The 23,926-nt window shown below is 40.1% G+C and overlaps 1 protein-coding gene and 1 non-coding gene across 2 annotated transcripts in view; one reads left to right on the forward strand and one right to left on the reverse strand.

Annotated features, from left to right (window-relative positions):
• Window positions 1-23,926, forward strand: part of DOCK4 (dedicator of cytokinesis 4) — a 410,882-nt gene that overhangs the window by 71,140 nt on the left and 315,816 nt on the right. The window lies entirely within an intron of this gene.
• Window positions 15,571-15,643, reverse strand: TRNAS-AGA (transfer RNA serine (anticodon AGA)). The gene has a single exon. It is a non-coding gene; the product is annotated as a tRNA-Ser (tRNA).

Genomic DNA, 23,926 nt, shown 5'->3' on the forward strand with positions numbered 1-23,926 from the left:
GAGTCAAGTGCTTCCAAGTCTAGATGTATTCAAGGCTTGTTCACTTGGGTAAGAATTCCCGAGGACTTGACACTGAGGGAATGACATTCTAAAAGCCAGAGACTATGGCTGTATTAGTACTTCTGTATTTCCATTGTCTTCCATTATAAAAGGTGTGATGGCGAATTGGATTGTGAGTTAGGTAACATAGGTTCTAGTCTCAAGTCTGCTGCTAGTTTGAGGAGCCTTGGGAAAATCGCAACCTCATAAAAGGAGGAATGTTGCTTAGATGCTGTAGAAGTATCTACGTATGGATGAGCTAAAAAGCTGCTTGGGACTTTTTTTTTAACTTTTACTCTTGAAGTAATTCTAGTTATAGACTCACAGAAGGTTACTTGCACATGAAGATGCCAGTGTATCCTTCATCCAGCTCCCCCAGTGATAACGTCTTACGTAGCTGTAATACAGCATTGAAACCAGAACATTGGTATTGGCATATGCCTTGTTCAGTTTGTATGTGCATTCATGTGTATGTATATAGTTCTATGCGATTTCATCCCACGTGTAGATTTGAGTAACCATCACCTGATATAATCGGGATACAGACCGTTCCATCACCACAAAGGACCTCACTTAAGCTCCTCCTTTATAGATTCACCTGTCTCTCCACTGTCCCTGGCCTCTGGTACTTCTTGTCTGTTCTCCATCTCTACAATTTCATCATTTTGAGGATGAAAGATAATTGGAATCATACTATATATCACCTTTTGAGATTGGCTTTTTTTTTTCTTTTAACTAAGCATAATGCCTTGAGATCCACTCCGGTTGTTGCATATGTCCATAGTTCATCCCTTTTTATTGCAAAGTACTGATGGTTGTTTCAGAGTTTAGAGTTCGTTTAATCATTCATCTGATGAAGGACATTTGGGTTGTTTCTAGTTTGTGGCTGTAATGAGTAAAGCTGCAGTAAATGTTCATATACAATTTTTGTGTGCACATGAGCTTTTGTTTCTCTAGGATGAATGCCCAACAGTACAGTTACTCGATCATATGGTGAGTGCATGTTTCGTTTTATAAGAAACGGCCAGACTGCTTTCCAGAGTAACTATACTATTATAAATTCTCACCAGCAGTATATGAGAAGCAGATTTTAAGGTGGTAATAATTTAGCACTGAGAAAGTCATCTGGGTACAGGATTCAGAATCTTCTAGGATTGGAGAAGGATAGTACTGCAATCTTCCCTTGCCAAGAGATATTAAGGGACTGACTAAATTATATGTTTATGGTGCTATTTGTGTAATTGAATGTTGCTTTAAATAAATGAGCCATAGCTTAGACTTTCTTTACAGAGACATATGTGCACATACTTACTGGTTATGTAATATTGGTTTATTTCATTGTTGTTCTTCAGTGTTTTCATTGGCAAACATTTAGTATGATACTGCTGGCATCAGACACCTGGGAGGGTGACCTGAGCTAATGTGCAGATATTGACTTGGGAGTGAGGGAGATGTACTTAACTCACAGTTCTTCCCCATTTAGCTGAAATTACTTACCTGAGTTTTAGCTTCATCTTTAATTTGACGATGGTCGTACCTAATTCACTGGGCTGTTGGGATGACTGAGTAGGATAATGGCCTGCTTTCCCGGATTATGGTAGGTACGCACAGATTCTCTGTCTTTGAGGATTTTAATGTTAGGCCTTTTGGATTGATTTTTATGATTTTTGATTTAATGTTAGGCCTTTTTAAATATATTTATTGGAAACAGCTAAGATTTTCTTTCTTTAATTTGCATTCTTTTTTATTGAAGTCTAGTCAGTTTACAATGTTGTGTCAATTTCTGGTGTACAGCATAATGCTTCAGTCATACAAGAACATACATATATTTGTTTTCATACTCTTTTTCAATGTCAGTTGCTCTTTCACATGCATGTTTGATGATAACCGAAGGGCCATGCATTCACAAGGGCCCTTCTCACTAAGAAGTACTCTTCAGCTTTGTCTCATGGTCAGTGAAAGCAACCATACATGCCAAATCACCTCACTTTTCAGAAATAACCCTAGTATTTTTCAAATAGCTGGTTTGGATTTTTGAGAGAAAAGATAATGACTGTAAATCATATGATAGTGAAGGCTTTGGGTCACCCTGTTGTGGGGGGCAGGGAAGCATTGTCTCTGAAACATATGATTTTCCCTGCACAGTGTAATTTAAATCATAAAGACATTATAGGAAGGACTAGATATGACAATTACCAGAGAGTGAACTCACCCATCTCTTCATCAGTCACATGACTTTTAAAATGTGTAATTCAGTCGTGTTTATTGTTTCAAACTTGATGGAGCTGTGGGCTTTCAGGTTTCTTGTTTTCATAGGGAGGCCCTGGTTTGACTCAGTGCTTTAGGGCCATGCTCACACTTAAAGCTTCATTATGAAAAGAGTTTTTGATGCTTGGAAAGCCAAACTCATTTTCGGTGTGAATGTCTCATGTGGGTCTGTTCATTTCTTGCTGCTTTTCAGCACACTAATAGATTCAAATCCAGCCTATGTTTTAAAAGATTAAGCAGGTTATAGTTAGGAAAGTGATTAAAAAAAAAACTAAATTATACATGAAATGTATCAGTGGATGTATTACTTTAATGAATGTGGGTTTGTTCTTTATATTAAAAGTAAGGAAATTGACCAAGAATTTTTCATTTTGTTTTTTAAACCAGGATTTAATGAATACCTGCTTTGGGTTAGGCACCATGCTAGGCAGTTGATAATACATTATTTTATTTTATCCTTAAATTGGCCTTGTGAAGTAGTTGGTGATTTTATTCTCATTTTATAAATGAGAAAATGAAGTTTCCCAAGTCACGTGGCCCGTGAGTGGCTAGACCTCTCTTTGTTGTTCTTCTGTTTCCAGGCCACAATCTCCCCTCTATTATAATGGAGGAAGGAGAAATAGAGCTGTACTTTGGTCCTTGGCCAAAAGAGGGGTTTATGCTGGTGGAGTGTCCTTTAATGTGGCCATGAGGTCACAGGTGGAATACTCTAGTCAATTTATTTATTTAAATGTAAATGATAAAATGTGTCCATGTTAACCTCTTCTCACTTATCGATCTGTTGCACATAAAAATAAGCTATACAGAATGTTGGTTTATGATGTCGCTTTATATATTTCTTCGTGATCAGAAAAACAAATACCCTATTCTCATGACAAACTCCTGATTATAATTAGTACAGAGACAGAGCAGTAGGAATGCCACCTGACTGCGGATAGCCCTTCTGTTACTTCTAGACAAATTCCTTCTGTCTAGGTAGATTCCTTCTCTTAGGGTTTAGAACATATTCTTTAGTTTTTAAGGCAGATTTCCTCTCCTTACTATAGCTGATTTAGGGAGAACGAAAATCAGTTTGCCTGCCCTGAGTTCTAACAGGATGACATAGTAGGAAGATAGTTCAAAGCCATATTGGATTTAGAATGTACACTTGACCATGAGAATTCCCCGAGTAAGTGGTGGAAAATGTGTAAGTAGTTGATACAGTGGGCAGAGTCATTTAGGAAATTCCTCTTCTATATAGTGGTAAGAGATTTCCTGCCTTAGTAGCTTAAAACATGCTATGCTATCTGCTTGAATTATAGAAATGATTGATGGAAACGGGTTTAGTTAACTAGACGTTTATTTTGACTTTGAGCCCAAGGTTTGTCCATGGTGCTTTTTACAAGATTATCCCTTCAAGTCACTCTTCTGTGATGCTAAAGTTCTTATCTCTGTATGTGAGAAAATTGCAAATGATCTTGCTCTTGACTTGATCATTAGAGAAATAAAAGGTTTCATGTGCAGTTGAGAAACTAAAGATAGCCACCAGTAAAATTAAAACAAGACTTCAACTTCCAAAATACTAAAATAAGTCATAGCAGACAAAAGCCTAGTTTTGAAAATGACATGGAAGACAATGTACCTAGCATATAAACACACAAAAAGGATTAAATAAAATACCAAAAATAAATGCAAGCATGTCTGTCATCTCAGTAAATGTATTTGGGCTAAACACTAGAAGGTTCAGAATCTGATTGAGTTTAAAAAATCCAACTAAATTCACAGTCTTAAGACATAATGACTCACCTCTTAAGTAGTCAGATTCATAGAAATAGAAAGTAGAATGATGGTTTCAGGGGTTGGAGGGAAGAGAGAACGGGAAGTTGCTGTCTAAAGGATATAGACTTTCAGATTTGTGAGAAGGGAAGGTCCTGGAGATCTGTTTCACAACAGTATGAATATATTTCGTACACTGAACTGAAACGTAAAAATGGTTAAGATGGTAAATTTTATGTTGTGTTTTTCTCCACAATTAAACAAGTGTAATGACCTACCAAAATGAAAAATAAAAAGACAGGCTGTGATTTATTAGCAGTGGCAAATGAGAATCAAGTATAACAATATCAGACAAAGCAGAATTTAATTAATATTGTCCACAGCATTTTTTGCACTCAGGAATAACCATAAATCAAATATAATAGAAGTGGATGAAGAAATTGATCAATGTAGAATAGTGGTGGAGAACTTTTATACTCTATATTCACATGGGTAGGAAGTTCCTCTCTGATTAATGAGAGCTCAGTTATCATTTTACACCAGGAACATTGTCAGTGACTTTGATGAGAGCAGTTTGGATGGGTGGTGACAAAACCACCTGCCTCACATAGAGAATGAGAGGGGACCCACGGACTGAAATTCCTGCGTATTGCTCTGTGAGTCTTCCTGCCTAGAGTTATTCTCTGCTGATGGGTGCAGCTGCAGTCTAATTTGTGAATGGTGAAAGTCTTCAGTGAGTTTTGTTTTGTCTCACATTAGGGGAGATGAGGGTTCCTAAGACAAGGATGATGAAATTTAAAAAGTGGGAAAGTTCTGAAAGGCCAAAGGGAATAGAACCTAATGCCAAGAGGTTTGTGACTGTGAGAGCATAAGTGGACAAACAGGAGAAGAAATGTTGCCCCTGTGGATCTGTAGGAGCTATGCTAAACATTTTGTCTGTGGAAAGTGCTCATGGACCTCCTTAAGCAGTCCTCGGAATCTGTACTCAACAGAACAGAGTGGAGGGCTCTTCGGATATACTCACAGGATGAAGTCCTGCTACTGTCCCTGGGAGTTAGAGACTTTACTGAGAGCTGCAGAAGGTGTCATACATACTGTAGAAATGCTAGTTGAGACATGAAGGAGGCATGAGGTTTGGAGTCAGGCTGACCTACGTTCAAAGCCCAGTTTTGCCAATTTCGACATATGTGATGTGGGACAAGCTACTTCATCCTGCAGTTTGATTATGAGAATAGAACATACAGAAAATATCTGGCATGGTGTCTGGCGTAGGTAGGTGCCTAGTAAGTGAGTGCTGCTAGTTCCCAGTGCACCCTTTGTAGGATGACCACCTGAAAACAGGACCCCAGAGGGTAGAGCTGGAATCTGAATCCAGGCTGTCTGACTTCAGAGCCCACACTTCATCACCACCCCGCACTGCTTATGAAAGGGCTGTGTTTCCAAAATCCATTTAGGATGCAGTTAAATGCATTTTGAACACATGTTGCCATAGACACAGTGTTCTCATCAGTATTAGGTTCTTGGGCCAGCCTGAATGTGCCTGGGGCATCTGAGTGCCAGCAGCGCTATAGATCTTAGAGCCATACTGAGATCTGGAGGAAATGTTGGCTTTTTAATTTTGGAGGGCCAGGAACTACTCTCTCCACAGTGCTGTCCTTTTCCCGGGCATTTCTCCCCTTTCCTGTACCCTCCACCTACTCCCTGGGCTGGTTGTGGGCTGCTGCAGCAGAGAGTGCTGACAGAGGATAAGGGCTTTGGGGGTGAGGGTGGGGTAGAGACTTCAGCAAAAGGCCACTGAGATTCTGCATTTCACCCAGTGCCCTATCTTCCTCTGCCTTTTTCTTCCCCCTCTGCTTTTTGTGCTATGGTTTCCACTTATCTCAGACGGGAATTCCTATCTTCCATCCCAGGTCCTTGATGAAATGCTGTAACTCCTTGGCTGTTTTCCTGTAGATACACAGGGTTACTAGGAAAAGAGGAAATCCCGAAAGAGTTATCTGTGGGCACTGAACATTTAGATTTCTGGGGAACAACACATCTCCATTGAGGAGGAAGTGAAGATTTTGTGCATCTTCTGGGTAGTCATTGAGGCAGCTGGGCTGCAACTCTGTGTACACAGCGGACATAAAGTTTGCGAAGCAGCAGGTGGGTGGAGTCGGGGTGTGACAGTTACCAGAACTTTCTCCCCTCCTTGCTGCTGCTGCTTTTGCCAGATAGGCCTGTTTGATTCATAGGTTGAAGACAAGCACTGGATTGGGGTTCTAGGAGTTAGAAAAGAAGGCAGTCTTAGCCTCCCAGGCTGCATTACAGAGTTGAGGAGGATGGGAGGGAAATTTGCAGTAAGCAGAGAAGTCTTAGTGGCCATCCAACTATGAGATCTAGGGGGAAGGTTTCTTGGGAAATTATTATTATTAATATTATTATTATATATAATGTAGAGCAATTGAGTGTTGTTACTCAACTTTATATGAAGTATGAATTTTATTTTAGTGGAATATTTGGGTACAGTACAGAGGTCAAAATGCTCTTCCCAAATTAATCTGAAATCTCTGATTATTATCTTGTCTCTCTCTGAATGATTTTCATTTGAATTATTCCAATTAAGTCTTGTTAAGTGTGGCAATAAATTACTTAATCATTCTCATAAATTCTTTACAATTTAAGAGGGAGAAAATTGAATATAGCATAAGTAAGCTCAAGGGATTTTTAGAGAAACACTGCCTTTAATTTTGTGTCTGGTTCTGTTGTAATTCTTTTGTAAGCAGGAGATCTGCAAGCAGATCACAGATTTTTGAGGAAAATTGGCATGATTTGATATGTGCCAAGAGAGTTTTCTTACACAGCAGCTCTGCATCTTGGGCAAGAAGTCTTGCGTGGGTATTTCTGACTGTGGAGGAAGAGGCCACTCCTACTTATGATTGATGTGAGAATAAGTTTTAAAGGGAATTGAGTGGAGAGAGGCTTTTAGTAAGTGCGATGACATTTTGTTGAGATGTCTGGGAATGACTCAAAGTAAAGGAAGAAGCAGGTCATGAAAGCTTGGCCTTGAACCCAAGCTTCTCTCTTACAGCAAAAGCCATACTGGAGCTCGGCTTCTGCGTTCCCCCAAATCACGATGGAGCTTGACTTCTGCATTCCCCCAAACCATGATGCTGCGCAGAATTGCACAATGAAAACCACAGCACTGATGGGAAAAACTGGGATCCAACATTCAAAAACATAATTAATGACCATACATTAAAAAGAAGATAGGAACCAAGTAAAAACAGGAGCATAGTTTTGCACATGTTAAATGGTTAAGACAGGCATAAACACTCCACAGAATATGACACTTTCCCTTGAAAACGACCTGAAGTGTGTTTGTAAAGGTGGGCATCCGAGGGCTGCTTTTTGAGTGTTGCTGCTTTTTGAAGTGGTGACAGGAAGGCTGTCAGGACTCTGAGGCCTGTCATCAGTGCGTGTGGCTTATCTGTCACTATGTATAGATTGATTAGCTTCTACATCATAAGGATATATATGCAATATACTATATTGTTGACCTTTGAACCACCTGGGGGTTGGGGCGTCTACCGTCCACACAGTCGAACACCCGGTATAATTTAGTCAGTTCTCTCTATCTATGGTGCCTCCATGTCCAAGGTTCCTCATCCACAGATTCAACCACCAGTGGAACGTGTGGTACTGTAGTATTTACTATAGAAACAGATCTACATAGACTTGGACCCGTGCAGTTCAAACCTGTGTTGTTCACGGGTCAGCTGTATACAGATACACATTGGCTTCTATACCACATCGATAGAGACAGCAGATGAGTTGGAGGCAGGGTCTGGGGGATGATAGCAAATGAGTATGTGATTTCCATTTGGGGTGGTGAAAACTTCCTAGAACTACACAGTGGTAATGGTTGCAACATTGTTGTCGTTGGACTTTGTGTTCCTGAATCATATACTTTAAAATGGTTAAAATGGTGAGCTTTCTGTGAAGCGTACTTTACTACAAGAAGAAAAAAGATCAAAAGAAGCAGCGTATCTTGAATCTGTGTCCTGGGCAGTGCTCTGCAGGGACGGCAGCGAGGAGTGTGATGAGGTGCTGTCGCAAAGGATTGTGCAGCTTAGCGGGAGATGTGACAGACAGAACAATAGCTGAATTACAAGGCTGAAATGAAATGCGCCACAGAGGAGGTGAGAACATTCAGCTGCAGGTGTCCAAACAAAGTGCACCTGTTCTTCTGGAAGAGTCTAAAAGGCTTTCCTTCAGGCAGTAGCATGTAAGGTGGACTCATTGGGTCTCAACTGAGTATCACGTCGAAAGCTCTAAAAAACACGTGTCCCCAGGCCTGGCTCCATGCAAATTAAATCAAAATCTCTGGAGGGAGGGGCTTGGGAATCGACCCCCGTGGGATTCTCACAGGCAGCTAGGGGTGAGGACCACTGGTTTAAGAAAGACTGGGATATTGATGGGTGCATTCTGGGCAGAGAAAATTAGAGAAGCAAATGCCCAGCTGGGAAGAACTTAAGTTCTGACAGAAGGGTGTGAACGCAGGAGATGGGGGAGCCAGGCAGGAAAAGCAGGTTAGGCAACCTCACTGGGCATCTTTAATGTCAGTCAAGGAATCAGTAGTTAACTTTGTTGTCAGTGGCAAGGACTCAAAGGATTTTGATAGGGGTGGGAGGAATATGTGTCCTTGTGTTTTAGACAGGTGAACCTAGTGGCATTTTGAGATAAGAATTATCTGCTGTGTAGATCGCGACAGGAAGGCCTGTCAGGAGTGCATTTTAGTAGTCTGGATCAGAGATTCTCAAAGTGAAGTCTGCAGGCTTCTAGGGGTCCCTTAGGCCCTTTTGGGGGACGGTCTGCAAAGACAAAGCTATTTTCATAATATTAACATTTTATTTGCCTTTCCCACTGAGTTGGGCATTTATATTGATGATGCAGAATGCTGGGAAAACTTTTGATGCCTAGCACAAATCCAGCTGTAGTCCTTGCATTTTACACCTCCATGTGCCTACCAGTTTCACTCAAGAATATCCTTTATGAAGCAGCAAATATCTCAATCCTCAGGTTCACATCTTTGTAATATTCTGTGTGACAGAATGGGAGGCACTCAGAAAACACTTCTGCTGCCTGCTAAACAACATTGGTTGTCCTGAGGAAAAGCAGTTCTGCAAATATTTGAGTTGCAAGCTGAACTAGTTTCTTTTTTCAAGGAACATCCTTTTTCCACGGAAGAGGTTCGACATATTATAGTCATTCAGCCTTGGGTACTTAGCAGACATTTTCTTGGAAATGAACAAAGCAAGCCTGTCACTTCAAGGCATTTGACAGCAGTTATAGCCAAGGATAAACTATGCCCCCTTGAGCAAAAATAAGAATTAAAAATAATTTATATCTGCCCCTGTCAACCTAATTGCACATCAGTACTTTCAAACTTTTTTTGATGAGATTTGGCGATATTTTGATATTGTAGAATGAGACGCATCAGCATTTGGAAGCTCTCTATTACAAAGTGAACCAATATTTTCCAATATTAGTCACTGGGAGTGGCTGTGTCATGACGGCTTGACCAAGATGGGTTGTGTGTTTCATCCAGGGAGCACGAGGAGGCAGGTCAGATTTGCAGCATTTGGCCCTTGCTTAGAAGAAGATTAGTTAAAAAGCCAAAAACCACACAAATGTTTTGACCTGATGGACTTAGGATGCAGTAGTCCTTGTAATGAAACATGGAGGTCAACCGGGACGGGTGGGGAGGGAGCTCTCTGGGGGAGTGGGGAGCGTAAAGGAAATGATGTTTTGTTTTTGGCTAGGTCCTGGTATGAGATTCTCTTAAACCTTCTGCAGATCTTTTGAAAAGAAGCTAAGCTTACTGAAGCTTTTCTGTTTGGGGAAGACTATGGAATTAGATACTGAAAAATCAATTTTCAAAGATTCTTTTCCTTTTCTTACGTACCTTAATGATCATAATTTTCTTTTTGCTCTCTATTTTAAATATTTTGTGGTGCCCCAAATTAGCTCACTTTGGGCTCCTGACCTCATTGTCAGAATCCCTGGGTTTTGCATCGCTGCCCTCTCAGCCCAGCTGTTTTCACCAGGAACCCAGTTCTTCTATGACTTCTGCTCACTTGAGACTTTTCTTCCAAGTCTCAGATACTGGTCTTTGTATTTGAGACCTCAGGAACAGATCACTTTGGTTTTTAAATTGCTAGAACTGGCCAACGGCCCACTTTGCCTTAGGAATTCCCTAGTAATGGCTTCTTTCACCATAGCCTCTGACCTAATTTGTTGCCTTTTTTTTTTTTCAATTGGCAAGCTTGTTTTTATTGAATATTCAGTAGTGTAATTTTTAATTTTTCTATTGGTAATCCACCACTGCCTTCTCAGGGTCCTAATTGTGGAGAATCTGTGGTTTGCTGAGCAGAGAATCAGCTCTCTCTCAATGACAGCCCATCACGTCCTTGAAGACACCTTTAGGTGCCAGGTAAGGAGTATAAAACAAGAGGTAGAAACTGGGATAGAACTAAATTTTTCTGTGTAGGAAAGTGGGAGAGATTGAGAGGTACCTGAAACTGTCCCTGAGGGGAGATGAAAGCCAATGGAATTCAAAGATCTCTCAGGTAAAGGCGAAGGGAGTGAGGACTGCGGGCTGGAGGCTGATAAGAAAGATTTGAGAAGAGCTGTGCCTCCAGGGCTCGATGTGATTGTGTGGGTGTAAACACTATGGCACTTCTTTCTGTGAAATCTTTGGTAAAATCCTCTCACTCACAGTTTACTCAGAGGAATCTTCGTGATGAATGTGGAAAAAGTCTTCTTCCAGGTTGGGGCCAAGAAGAAACGCGAAGGCCCTTGGAGAGTATTTGGAGTATTATGTAGACTGTTTATCTCTCTTCTTTATGAAAGAAGAAGCCTGTACTTAATTAAAATATCTAGTGATCTGAGGTTAGACAGGCAGGTCATACTCTGTCCAGAATGGGAGCTTCAGCCCTGACCCTTTTACGTGGAACCAGGAACCAGGCCAGGGTCCTGTCACACGAGTTCTGAGAGCAGAAGCTCAGGATGGTAACTGAAGTGTCATGGAGTGATCAGTTTTCTGAATAAAAAACTTCATAAACATTAAAAAGTTTTAGTGAAAAATTGCAAAAGATGTCTAGATATATAAAACAGAAATTATTGGCTGGAATTAAAGAGAGAACAAATGACTAGCAAAATTGCCCCATGTGGGCAGAAATACTGTGTATGGTAACTGATATACATATAAACTGGTGATTTTCACCAGTTTGTAAAATTAAAGTGTTTTTCTCAGCCTGATATAGACACCACAGAGACCAGGACACTTACCTATGTCCTAAGGGCAAGCAGATGGAAATAACTGGAACTAAGGCAGTCCCTTATCCCCACCCCACCTAAGGTAGTGTTTTTGTGACCACTGCTCATACCTCAAAACAAACCTAGCCAGACTGGGACCCTCAACGGCTCCATCTTCCCCATGTGCTTGCATCCCCTGCGTAGTGTCATCTGGTCCAACGAATGCCCTGAGGAACCAGCTATTGGGGCAGGACCAGGTGGCCAGATGGGAAGAGCTTAAAGGGCCCACTGTTCTGTACCCAGGTGCTGTCACCTGCTGTGGGCGATTTTCAGAAATGACTCCACCCCTTTTCTCATGTGGGTCACCTATACCTCCCTCACTTGGCTCAGTGAAGACCTGAGGGTGGAAGTCCAGAGGGTGGCGCGGAGGGGGGTCTTGGAGGAGAGGAATAGATGGCTCATAGATGGGACTACTCCTTGCTGAGGTGCATTCTGAATGGGAAAGATGCAGACAGATGCAGCTGCATGTTTCATGGTGGGAGGTGAGTTGCACAGACCCTATGGGACAGGCTCCTCCTGCAGTCTGTGAGCTACCCCCACCTCCAGTTGAATACCCATCTGATTGCTCTGAGCAGTGGACCCTGGGTCTCCAGTGAGAGTGTCTGAAGGATGGGAGTGGGGAGCGCCTGATCTGAAAGGCTGCAGTCAGCAAGTCACCACAAGCAGGCACAAGGTTGCCTCTGAAGACAGGGCCATCCTCTTCTTGGCCTGGATGACCTCTTCAGATTCCTGGATGACCCCCACTGTGCATGATGCTTGTTAGATTTGACCTTGACCCTGCGTCATCTGCTGATGAAGGTGGCCTGAAGATCTGTTTGCCGTGTGGCTCTTCCCTGGACAGGCCCAGTGTCAGGACCCTGATGCAGGGGTAATAACACATAAATGTTTCCTATCCTCTTGATTTAGTTTCTTGACATTGAAACCTAAGGCTCTGATGGCTGGGTGGGTTAGGAGACCTATATCACCCTGGACTCAAGCCACAGAGTGAGCTGTGTGAGTGGATAGATGCATGTCACTGCACGTATTTATATGAAATTCTCATTGCCTTGAAATTGTATTCTAATCACAGTGGAGTTCTGCAAGTGTTAACAGTGTTTTAAAACATGATTTCTAGTATTCAATTTGCTTTTTTACCTTTATTGGAAAAATATCTGCTAATATATTACATTTTAAAGAGAAAAAAACAGTATCAGGAGATTTGGAGGCTCATATTCATGTTTGGCAGTCCTTTGGCTTCTCTGGGAGGCCGTCCACAAATGACTTTGCTTTTGGATACAATGCTGCGTTCAAAGACGATTTTTACTGCAGCTTAACAGAAAAGTGCTATATATAGAAATGCACCCTGGTCGCTCTCAAATATGTAGCTTTTGTTCAGTAACCAGCCTCCCTCCAAACTTTCTTACAACCTGAGGACCTTCCCTTTCTGCTGAGACACAATATCCGTGAAAATCAATACATTTTTATTTTTAGTTCAGTAGTTTTACCTCGAGAGAGCAGGTGGCCCAGGAGTTTCTATCAGGAAAGTTGGTTGCATTTATGTGAGAGTTGGATTACCTGACTTTGTGTAGCATTTTCTTCCAAAAAACAGTCTTGTTTTTTCTATTTTAGGCTTACCACATGTTTTTTTCCTTCTCTGGGTCTCATTTGGGACTGTGGAGGAGTTGGCCAGTGGGTGACCCCTCAGTGCTGCTTCCTCTGTAATTCTGTCTGGAGCAGGGAGACCTTGTCAGCAGAGATCATTCATCTTGTCTGTTTGGCAGTTGAGGAAGGGTTCCCTGCTGTTCCTTCTGGGTTTTTGTTGTCCTTGTTTGTTGTTATTTTTGTTTGTTTGTTTTTCTTGGGGAAATGGCAGCAGAAACTAGGAAGAGGGCTGTTGGGAGCCAGGGCTACGGTGCCCGTGGGCACTTCTCCTGCCCATTTGCTGCACTTGGGATACCTCAGCCACACTCCTGGAATGTCGCCATGTGGGCAGGGAGTTAGTCTCTTTTTCCTAGATGAAGGAAACTTCTCTTTCTTTCTCTTTTTTCTTTTTAATTGGAGTATACTTGATTTACAATGTTGCATTAGTTTCATGTGTATAGCAAAGTGGTTCAGTTATACATATATATATTTCTTTTCTCTTTCAGATTTTTTCCATTATAGGTTATTACAAGATATTGAACATAGTTCCCTGTGCTACACAGTTGGCATATCTATTTTGTTTTTTGTTTTTTTTTTTTAATGGAGGCGCCAGGGATCGAACCCAGGACGTTGTGCATGCCAACTAAGCATGCTCTCTACCATTGAGGTATAGCCTCTACCCCACCTCCATTTTGTATCTGTTAATCCCAAACTCCTAATTTACCCTTCCTAGCCCCTTGCTTTCCCCTTTGGTGACCATAAGTTTGTTTTCTCTGTCTGTGGGTCTATTTCTGAAACTTCTCTTGCTGAGAGAAATCCTTGAAGAGAGGCAAAGCACTTTCTTCTCACATCAATCTTTTGAAGAGGGGTTATGATTGGGGCATTTTTTCCCTCTCTCCTTTTCTCCTTTCCCAGTAAATCAAACTGGGCCAGGTACTGGAAGTGATTGGTCTGCATCCCTGGTACCTAGCAGTGTTGAGAAATAAGGAGTCTGCTTTATTTACTGCTGATTAAAATTCCCTACATTCTCCTAGATTATATCCCTAAGAAGGATTACAGCATCCATTTTCATGGTTTCTTTAGTAATTGTTGGGTTTCTGCTGGCATTGAAATGCAATAATATAGATATGTTGATGTTTGTCTGCAATAAGTAGAAAGGATATAATGAAAGGTCAGCTCCTGAAGTGGGTTTTTAGTTTGTTTTGATATCAGTGGAAACTTACTGGGTTTGGCCAATGTTCTTCTAATGACCTAAGTTTGAAATACCCTTTTAATTATCTAAGTTTCACTGGGGTCTGCAAATTAAGGGAGTATAAATAAATGTCTTGATGCCAGGAAAGTGATCTAAGGTATCCTCAGTGGTCTAATAACAAACAGTGTAGCTAATGGTGTAAAATATTACACCTTCTCATTTATTTATTGAGGTGGAAATTTCAGTTCAGAAGAAGTGTACCTCCTTTACTTGTGCTATCAAACTTAGAAGCCTAGCACGCTTCTAATGAGGGATTTGTTTAGTTCAGTCACTTTTCTGTTTCCTAGAAGGATGTGTATCACTCCAGTGTTGTGTGTGACACCTAACAGACTATGTAATGAATATGAATTTAGAATTCAGGTTAGTATCCTTTTTTAGATAGTGGCATTTATTTTTGGAAGCTCTTCAGAATTCAGATGAGCTTGCAGTGAAATAATACCACAGTCTATCTAGGAATGTACCCCCAGAAATGTTTATATTACACTAATCTTAGACTCTTAGAATAAATTCATACTTAGAACTTTCATGTGTGTATGTTTTTCAGAAAGAAAAACACAAATTTTATTAATTTCATTGCCCTATATAAGATTCTTCTCCACATTCAGAAATAAGAAATAATCATTCCTTCTAAAGACTCATGGACAGAGAATACAGACTTGTGGTTACCAGGGGGGTAGAGGGTGGGAAGGGATAGACTGGGATTTCAAAATTGTAGAATAGATATACAAGATTACACTGTATAGCACAGGGAAATATACACAAAATGTTATGATAAGTCACAGAGAAAAAAATGTGACAATGAGTGTGTATATGTCCATGAATGACTGAAAAATTGTGCTGAACACTGGAATTTGACACAACATTGTAAAATGATTATAAATCAATAAAAAAGTTAAAAAAAAAAAGAAATAATCATTCCTGTTGCACTTGAAGACCATATAATTGATAGTTTATTTCTCTTTTATGTGCTGCCCTGCTTCTACCAAATTCAGGATAAATCCCTCACACTGACATTCAAAGCCCTTTGCTGTATGATTTTAACAGAGTCTCATTTCCCTGCCCACAGGAAATCAGAATGTCACCAAACTGGACAACTGGTTACTCTCCAAATGTCCTACCCTTTCCTACCCTGGGATCTTGGCTCATTCCTGGAATGATTTTTCTCCCCATTCTTCCCGCACCTTCATGTTCAGAATTTCACTCATCCATCCCATGAGCTTCCTCCATGAAATGTCTCCTGATTCAGGAGGTAATTGGGTTTATTTATTCATTTTTAGTGGAGAGACTGGGGATTGAACCCGGGACCTTGTGCATTCTAGGCACGCACTCTACCACTGAGCTATTCCCTCTTCCCTCACTTTCCCTTTTGTGCTATGCGTCATTACTTCCCCAGGACAGTGGCTTTATTATTAGTCTGCTAGGGTGACCCTAACAAAATACCACAAACTGGGTGACTTAAACTACAGAAATTTCATTTCTCACAGTCCTAGAGGCTGAAAGTCCAAGATCAAGGTGTCAGTAGGGTAGGTTTCTCCCAAGGCCTGTCTCTTTGACTTGCAGAGGTCCCTTTGTGTCCTCATCTGGTCTCTTTTCTGTGCATGCACCTCCCTTGTATCCTGGTGTCGCTTCCTCTTCTTAGAAGGGACACTAGTCAGATTGGGTAAGGGCCCACCCATATGACCTCATTTAACTTTAATTATCTCTCTGAAGGCCCTGTCTCCAAATGTAGTCATATTTGAAGGTCCTGGGGGTTGGGACTTGAACAGATGAATTTTGGGGGAACACAGTTCAATCTAAAACTGTGGCTTTTTGTATACATTATGTGTCTTGTCTTTCCTTTCCTTCATTAGATTGTGAGGTATTTGAAGGTAGGTCCTGGTACACATGGGCTTATCGGATTTTAGTATAATGCCTCATACATAATAAGTAGTTAATAAATATCTGTTCCATTTAATTTTAATTAAATCATCTCTTCAAAAATTTAGTGAAGTTATGACGCTTTCATGGAAATGATCTATGGCTAAAACATGGTACTTAAAATTTCTTGCTGGATTTAGCCAAATGCTGCCAAGTAGTTTATAAAACAAAACATTGCCAGAATAATACGTAACTTTCTTCCTTTTTCCTTCAGACTTAAGTAATGCTCATTGTTCTTTTGCACACATATCCTCTTTTAGTCTTACGAACTCAAGGAGAAAATAGAAGCCAAGTCAGAACTTAATCATTCTACCTTGTAAACCTGCACACGAATCTTTCTGCCTTAGGCAGTCATTCTCTGCATCCGATTGGCAAATGTTAAATAACTCTTGGGTGTAATAAGCCAATTCACTCAGCTCTCTGGGGCTAGTGACATCAAAGGCCTCATCAGCAAGGCATGCTACTCAGAATTAGATGTTTCTTGGGAATAGTTTCGAAGTTATCATTGGTTAGGTTAAGAAAGTGATTATTCCAATTTTGAAAACCCGTAAGGTTCAAAGCCTTTCTTCCATTCTCCACTACGTGGATTCCTGGATGTACCGTCAGACGTCGACATGTCTGAGGAGAATCTTTGCTGTTGCCCAAGAAAGTGTCTTGTTTAGCCCACAGCCTCCTCAGCGCCCCACCTCTGTGTGGCTTCTTTGGAGAGGTCTGGTTAAATTTCTCAACTTGATTTACAAGGTCCTGCCTTGCTGTCTGCTAGTCTGATCTTCCATGTGTTTGAGATTGTCCTCATCAGCAGTTTGGAATATCAGTCTCTGGGTGTAGATTAGAGTGCACCCTCAACCGTTCTGACAAGCAGCTTTGATCAGAAACTTGCCAAAAAGAAAGGGGGTATTTAGTGTGCCTGAAGACTTGTATCTGTTCTTGCCTCGAGGTACCAGGTCCCTTTAGATTCCATTGCCGCCTCCCAGAGCTGAGTCTGAATGTTATGCTTTCTTCACTGCTGAAGGCTTTAAAAAAAAAAAAAAAAGACACATTTTATTTTAGAAGAGTTCTAGATTTTCACATTGAGTTTTGAATTTGTTTCCTTCTGTAAGGTTATTGTTACGTTCTTTATTATAATTTTCCATAACTTTAGACAGAGGTTGAAAATATATAAAAACTAGTAAATAAGTTAAAAAAAAAAAAACCAGAATCTGTCATCTATAAGTTAACTTAAGCATATTTCAGATCACCTTCCAAGGTGACAGGGACTAGGAGTTTTTCTCCTTGATTACAAGCGCAGAATAATGTCCTCAGTATGGTCTGTGACATGTTTCTGACAGTGACCAGTCTTTTCCTATTTTTTAATGATCCGGGAGGTTATCAAGCTAATACTCTATAGATGGTAATCTGAAATGATGCTCCAATCCCTTTCTTGAGTCATGATAGTTACTCTTTTTTTTTTTTTAACATTTTTTATTGATTTATAATCATTTTACAATGTTGTATCAAATTCCAGTATAGAGCACAATTTTTCAGTTATACATGAACATATTTATATTCATTGTCACATTTTTTTCTCCATGAGCTACCATAAGATCTTGTGTATATTTCCCTGTGCTGTACAGTATAATCTTGTTTATCTGTACTACAATTTTGAAATCCCAGTCTATCCCTTCTCACCCTCTGCCCCCTTAGCAACCACAAGTTTGTATTCTATGTCTATGAATCTATTTCTGTTTTGTATTTATGCTTTGTTTGTGTTTTTTTTTTTTAGATTCCACATATGAGTGATCTCATATGGTATGATAGTTACTCTTGAACCTGTCATCCCCAGCTTTACTGATCTCACCCCAGGTTGAGCCTATTTACTACCTATTATTGATATCACACCATTTGGCATTGGGTTAATTATATACTATCTTACATTTTTCTGAACTTACTTTTTAGTATATTCTTCTTCCCCGCCTCCGATTATAAGCATTTTGAAACTTCTGCCTGCTACTTTTTATATTCTTTATTCCTTAGCACAAATTTAGAATATAGGAGGTCATTTGGATATTTTTCTCCTAAAAAGTGGTACTTTAGACTTGTCCATTCTAAATTATGCTGTCCAAGATAGGAGGGGGGAAAGCAGACTTTTTCTGATGACTGATTCTCCGAGTTTGGTAGTGGCCAAGGTTAATTTTGAGTTTTGGCGCTTCCCTGGCAATCAGAGAGCCAAGTTTCACAAGCCGTGGCCTACAGTTATGTGCAGAGAAGTGTAAAGGTTCTGAGTTGGGAGCTTTCCCCCCTCTTCCTCTTAGAGGGCCCTACACTAATGATTAGTTTGCTAATGGAGAGAGCAAGGCTGGTTAATGAGGCATTCTGTTTCAGTGGTGTGCTTAAAAGTAATTCAGTAATAATTGCTGTGTGTTATGATTCATATTCCAGAATACACTGTAGCAATAACACATCTGTCGTGAAAGTACCACTGTAAGACTGAGAGGGTTTTAACCTACCTAACCCATGTTCTCTAATGACCACAATTGCAGGAGAGAATTCATACTGAGTCTTTCTAAAGAGCTTGCCCTGCAGCACTGGCCCTGAAGCACTGGCCCCGCAGGGAGAAGAGGGTTGCCAGTGGGGTGCAGGGGCTAGGACTGTCTCTCTTTGTCCTGTCATAGAGCTCAGGCTGGTAGGGTGGGTCCCTCCTTGAGAAGCTGACCATGGGTCATGTCCTGAAGGGATATCAGGACTGAGTCCCTGGTCTCAGAAACAGAGAATGGTTGTTTTAGGCTGTCCTTAGGGCAAGAGCACTCATGAATTGATCTTCTTTTTTTTTTTTAAATCCTATAAATAGACCATCTTTCACCAATCTACCCTACCCAGAGACTGAACCCTTGGTTTTAAGGGCCACGACCAAATATTCTGCAGCTCTGATTCCCCTGAGTAAATAGATGTCCTGCCCAGGCCAAGAGATGTCCCTTTGGGCTTTCCCACTGGTTCTCAGGGGCCTGGGGCTGGGACTAGAAAGGGAGGAACGAGATGGTCTGAATTTGTAGTTATGACTTCTCTGGACTCAAGTTCCCATTCATTTTTCAGTATTTTTGCACCTACAGTCTAGTTAGAAAAATTCTACCTTGTTCTTACTTTCCATTTGCTCTCCAAAGTTTGGGGATTGTGATCTGAGAATTGAAAACACTAATCATGTGCTATTTTCCTGTAATACTATGGGGAAAATGGGTATAATTCATAAACTTAAAAAAAAAAAAGGAACTGTTTCATGTAACTTGAGTTCATTTTATAGATGTTTTAAGTGACTTCTTTGTTGTCACAGGTGAACTCAGGCATGTGCACAAGTCAGCGTTACCAGAGGCAAAAGTCTAGACATCTGTGGGTTTGCTTCCTTTCAATAAGAAAGCTCTTAAAACAAAAATTGAACCTGTTATTTTGTTAATAACTTAAAAGGTTTTATTAGTACAGGGTAACTGGAATTCTTAAAGGACCTAATCCGTTGTGTAAATGTTAATTTCCAGCTCTCAGAGTGTTTAGAATGCTTAAAGATACTTTTCTACATGTTTGACATGTATTAACTCAGTCATTCCTCATGATATTCAGAAGATAGGTACCTTCCCTAAGGACTAGAAAATGGCAGGACTGGGATTTGAACCCTGGCAGTGGGTTCTGGAGTTTTTCTTCTTAACCATTGTGTTGTGCCTACTTTCAGAACTCACCACGTTTCTAGCTTTCTCTGTCTTCCTCACCCACTTATCAGTTTCTCAGAGCCTTGCTCATTAATCTTACATTTACTGAGACCTGCTATTAATTAGGTGATGTGCTTGAGTATATGTCCTGTCCGCAAAAACCTCAGCCTGGCAGTGGGAGGCAGATACATAAACAGTCACAGAGTGAAGTGCTTGTAAAATCAGGAAGTATCGCAAGAACTGCTGAGGAGGCTGGGAGGAGAAAGACAGATCCACCCTGCTGGGGGAAGAGCAGGTGCACATGAATCTCAGGGAAGACCTCAGAGCATCAGCATTTAAGGGAAGGTGAAGGATAAGTCCTGTGTAAAAAAGACCTTAGGAAAAATTAGTGAGCAGAAAATGTAGAAGGTTCAGGAATGAATTACAGATCTATTTGAAGGCAAAAGAAAAAATGAGTGTACTTGCCAGTATGGGAAAGGCACAGAAGTTGCGGTTGAAAAGTGAAGTATTCGAGTTAAAAATATCAAGGGAGAGGGTTTCTGAGGGATTTCATTGTGTGAAGAATCATAACAACAATAAATATCAGATTCAGCTGAGAGAATTGCTTCGGGAAGTCGGCGCTGGGTCATGACTTTTCAAGGGCTGATTGGTAGCCTTTGTAATAAGCTATTTTATTGGTACCATTCGTCTTTTGCCATAGAAGTACTTGATGCTAAGCAACCGCATGTCAAAATCAAGCCTTTCTTCTTCATAGCACGTATTTCACCCCTCTGGGGACCAGAGCTATGACATAGGCAGGGTCACTATCGTCTTGATTCAAAAGACCCTTTGAGGTGTGTATTACAGATGAGTTTCTTAACTGGCATGTGAAATAATATAGTAAATCAGCGTGACCTTACACTGGGATAATGGAGCTGAATTTATATCTAGGCACTGTCTGCCTGTGATAAAATTGCTTGTTAATTCTTAGTAGATGGGGTATTTTTTTGGTGGATTACTGACTGCAATAATTCTCTTTAGAAGTGATGTCGAAAGGGGAAATCTCACTCTACTTGTTCCCCCTACCATATCCTTACGTAACAGACACCCAGATTCAGTTCCTAGGAGACCCTCACGATTTTAACAAGTGCTTTACATAGTTGTAGCAATATCAAAACATTACATGAAATGCTTCATGCATAATATAATAGTCCTTATTCACAGTTGGAAGGAAGTATCATAGTTGGCATATGTAGGCTTGAAACACAGCTCATTTTCAGTGCCAGAATTTATTTTTGTTGTACTATTCCATGGAGTCTAAAAATAAAGATGTGATTATAAAATTAGAGTCTAGAATTAAGAGGATAGAAGACTATTTGAGTCCTTGCTTTGCAAATATTTATCAGTGTTTAATTTGTACAAGAAATCCATAGGAAAAACAAAACCTGTTCATTATTTTTTCACTGATTTTTAATTTTTACATCTTACCTACCATTATGTCAGTAATAATACATCAGTGGACTCAAATACCAGCAAATATGTTCATAGATGTGAGTGAGGGGTCGTTTTACCTGCTGTTGTGTCCACCCGGCCAGTTGTCTGTTTAATTGCATCTGTTACTTTTCCTTCCTTGCACATACGTATTATGAGGTTTCTGGGCCATCTTCGTACTTGGTTGGTTTGAAAGGCAAGTTTTTCTGATCTGTCTGTATAAAGTCTGTGACCCTAAAAGAAAATAGTGTTTATTCATGAATTCAGTCAATCAATCTATCAATTTTAATGAATGCCTGCCATGTGTTAGGATAGTTGCTTGGTGGTGAACAGAACTGTCACCTTCCCTGACCTCATGGAACTTACAGTGAAGTACTGGAGAGACAAGCATTGAATGAGCAAACAAACAAGTAGATACATAATTATCAATTGTGTTAAGGAATACAATAGACTGCTTTTTAGTGTTCAGGAGAATAAGGGACTATTATGAAAGAGAGGCATGTGTGTGTAGGATCCTACTCTAGACATGGTTATCAGGGGTAGTGTCTGCTCATATTTCTCTGGACTGTTACTTATTTGCCTTTCTAGACTGTAAATGGTGATCATAAGTTTTAGGAATTTAAATTGCTCCTGCACTTTTTGTTTTAGGTGTTGTGAAAGTATTTCTTGGATTATTTAAAGTTCACTATATGTTAATTTGGGGTTAATAGTTATCTTATTTCAAGTTGTGTGATATATTAAACTATTCACTGCTAAAGGAAATTACATATATAATTTAATTTTATATGTATGTATATATATATGTAATTCATAGAATAAAAAAAAATTTCCTCTAGTGGTAAATAGTTTATTTTTGAGAGAATTTGAGTAGAGGAATATGGATTATCTTTGTATTTTTTTTAGCACTTTTAATTTTGGCATTTGCTCATATTTAAGCAGTTCCTAATAATTTTGCTGGATGGAAACATTTGAGACACAGATGGAAGAGAAGGAAAGCATTTTGCAAAAGAGCATACTAATTGTATGTAATAAAGTGCTGGTTATATAACAGAATTTCCATGCTGAAATACACAGTGGAATCTTGAGTTCCGCCCCAAATGTTCAGCTTCCTATGGGCAAACTTCTGCTGTCCAAAATGCTGTTAGAATGGGGAGTTAGTCTGGCATTCTGACATTTAACATCTCCTCCTGCATCTTGGCTTAATGATGATAAAGCCATTAATAAGCTGTTTTCAGCTTAGGTGGTATCCACTGGCTTTCAATTTATAATCTCAGAACTTTTTGAGAGTTCTATTCATATGTTCACCTGTGTGATCACCATAAATAATACTGATCAGAATAGCAGAAGTTTAGAACGTGTCTAGTCTACAAAAGGCTGATGGAACCACCTGAATCCTCATCCCTTTACCTAGAGCTTTTTAAACCTTTCAGTATGTTCAGAACTTTCCTGAGATCTGAAATTGATCCTTTTCCTAGCCAAAAAATCTTTAAGAATCCTCATTTGGATGGCTTGATGACTTAGTACTGATTCTCTTTCACCATCTGTATTTTTCTGATTAGTTACTTGGGTTCTGTTGACTAAGCTTCTTCCCTATCCCCCTTTGGATGAGTGTTGGCTCTAGTTGTGGTTATGAGGTCCTGTGTTCCATTCCAGTGCCCTGCCTTGGTGTGTTCCACCTGATAGGCATTCCATTTGTTCTGTGTTGGTGCCCTGCTTTCCATAGACAGACTCGTCCAGTGACTGAATCTTGCCCCTGAACCCCTGGACCCCTGCCGCTATGCCTCTCTTACACAGACTATTTACACTTCTGTTACAACACCAGTTGACTTTATGTTCCTGCATTTCCCAATGGTGTGCCCTATGGTCCATTGCTGGGATGTCCAGTTCCCCATCTCCATGCTGGCTTGGCATGTGCCTTTCCTCATCTTCTCACCGGGATCTTTAGCAATCAGCTTTATTTTGGTCTTTGGGTTTGGCCTGCACCAAATCTCACTCATTCTGTAGGACTTCACTGACATTTAACGTTGCTTTGGCTTCTGCGTGGAATTCAAAGGCATTAGAATTCGTTTTGGCCAAATAAGCATTTATTGAGCACCAACTGTGTGTAATGCTTTGTGTTGTGACAGCGGGATGAGTGAGACCTGATCTCAACTTCTAGAGCCACATTGTAATTGTAAAACTTGCTTCAGAAAGACTTAATTATATTCATGCTTTTTCAGTTCCAGACACACCTAAACTCATGGGACTTGCTTATTTAGTCTTAAGGGAATTTGGCAAAATGTTATATGGTTTCTTAAAATTTCTTACTTTTATTCTTGTCTGTCTCTACAGCAGTGAACTTTATAAAAATATTTCAAAGTAGCATGCATGTTTGGGAAAGAATGAAGCCATTTTTTGATGGAATTATCACTGTCACAATAGGAGAAAGAAGAGTGAAATGTTAACTGAATTCTCTATCTATAGGATTCATGGAGCTAAATAACTTCAAGAAGTGTAATGGGCCGCTTAGTTACACATTCTGTCTCTTAAGAGATTAAAATTTTGAAGTTTAACTCCTTTTTGTGTCCTGTTCACC

This window comes from Vicugna pacos, chromosome 7 (genome assembly GCF_048564905.1).
Source record: "Vicugna pacos chromosome 7, VicPac4, whole genome shotgun sequence".
Taxonomy (NCBI): domain Eukaryota; kingdom Metazoa; phylum Chordata; class Mammalia; order Artiodactyla; family Camelidae; genus Vicugna; species Vicugna pacos.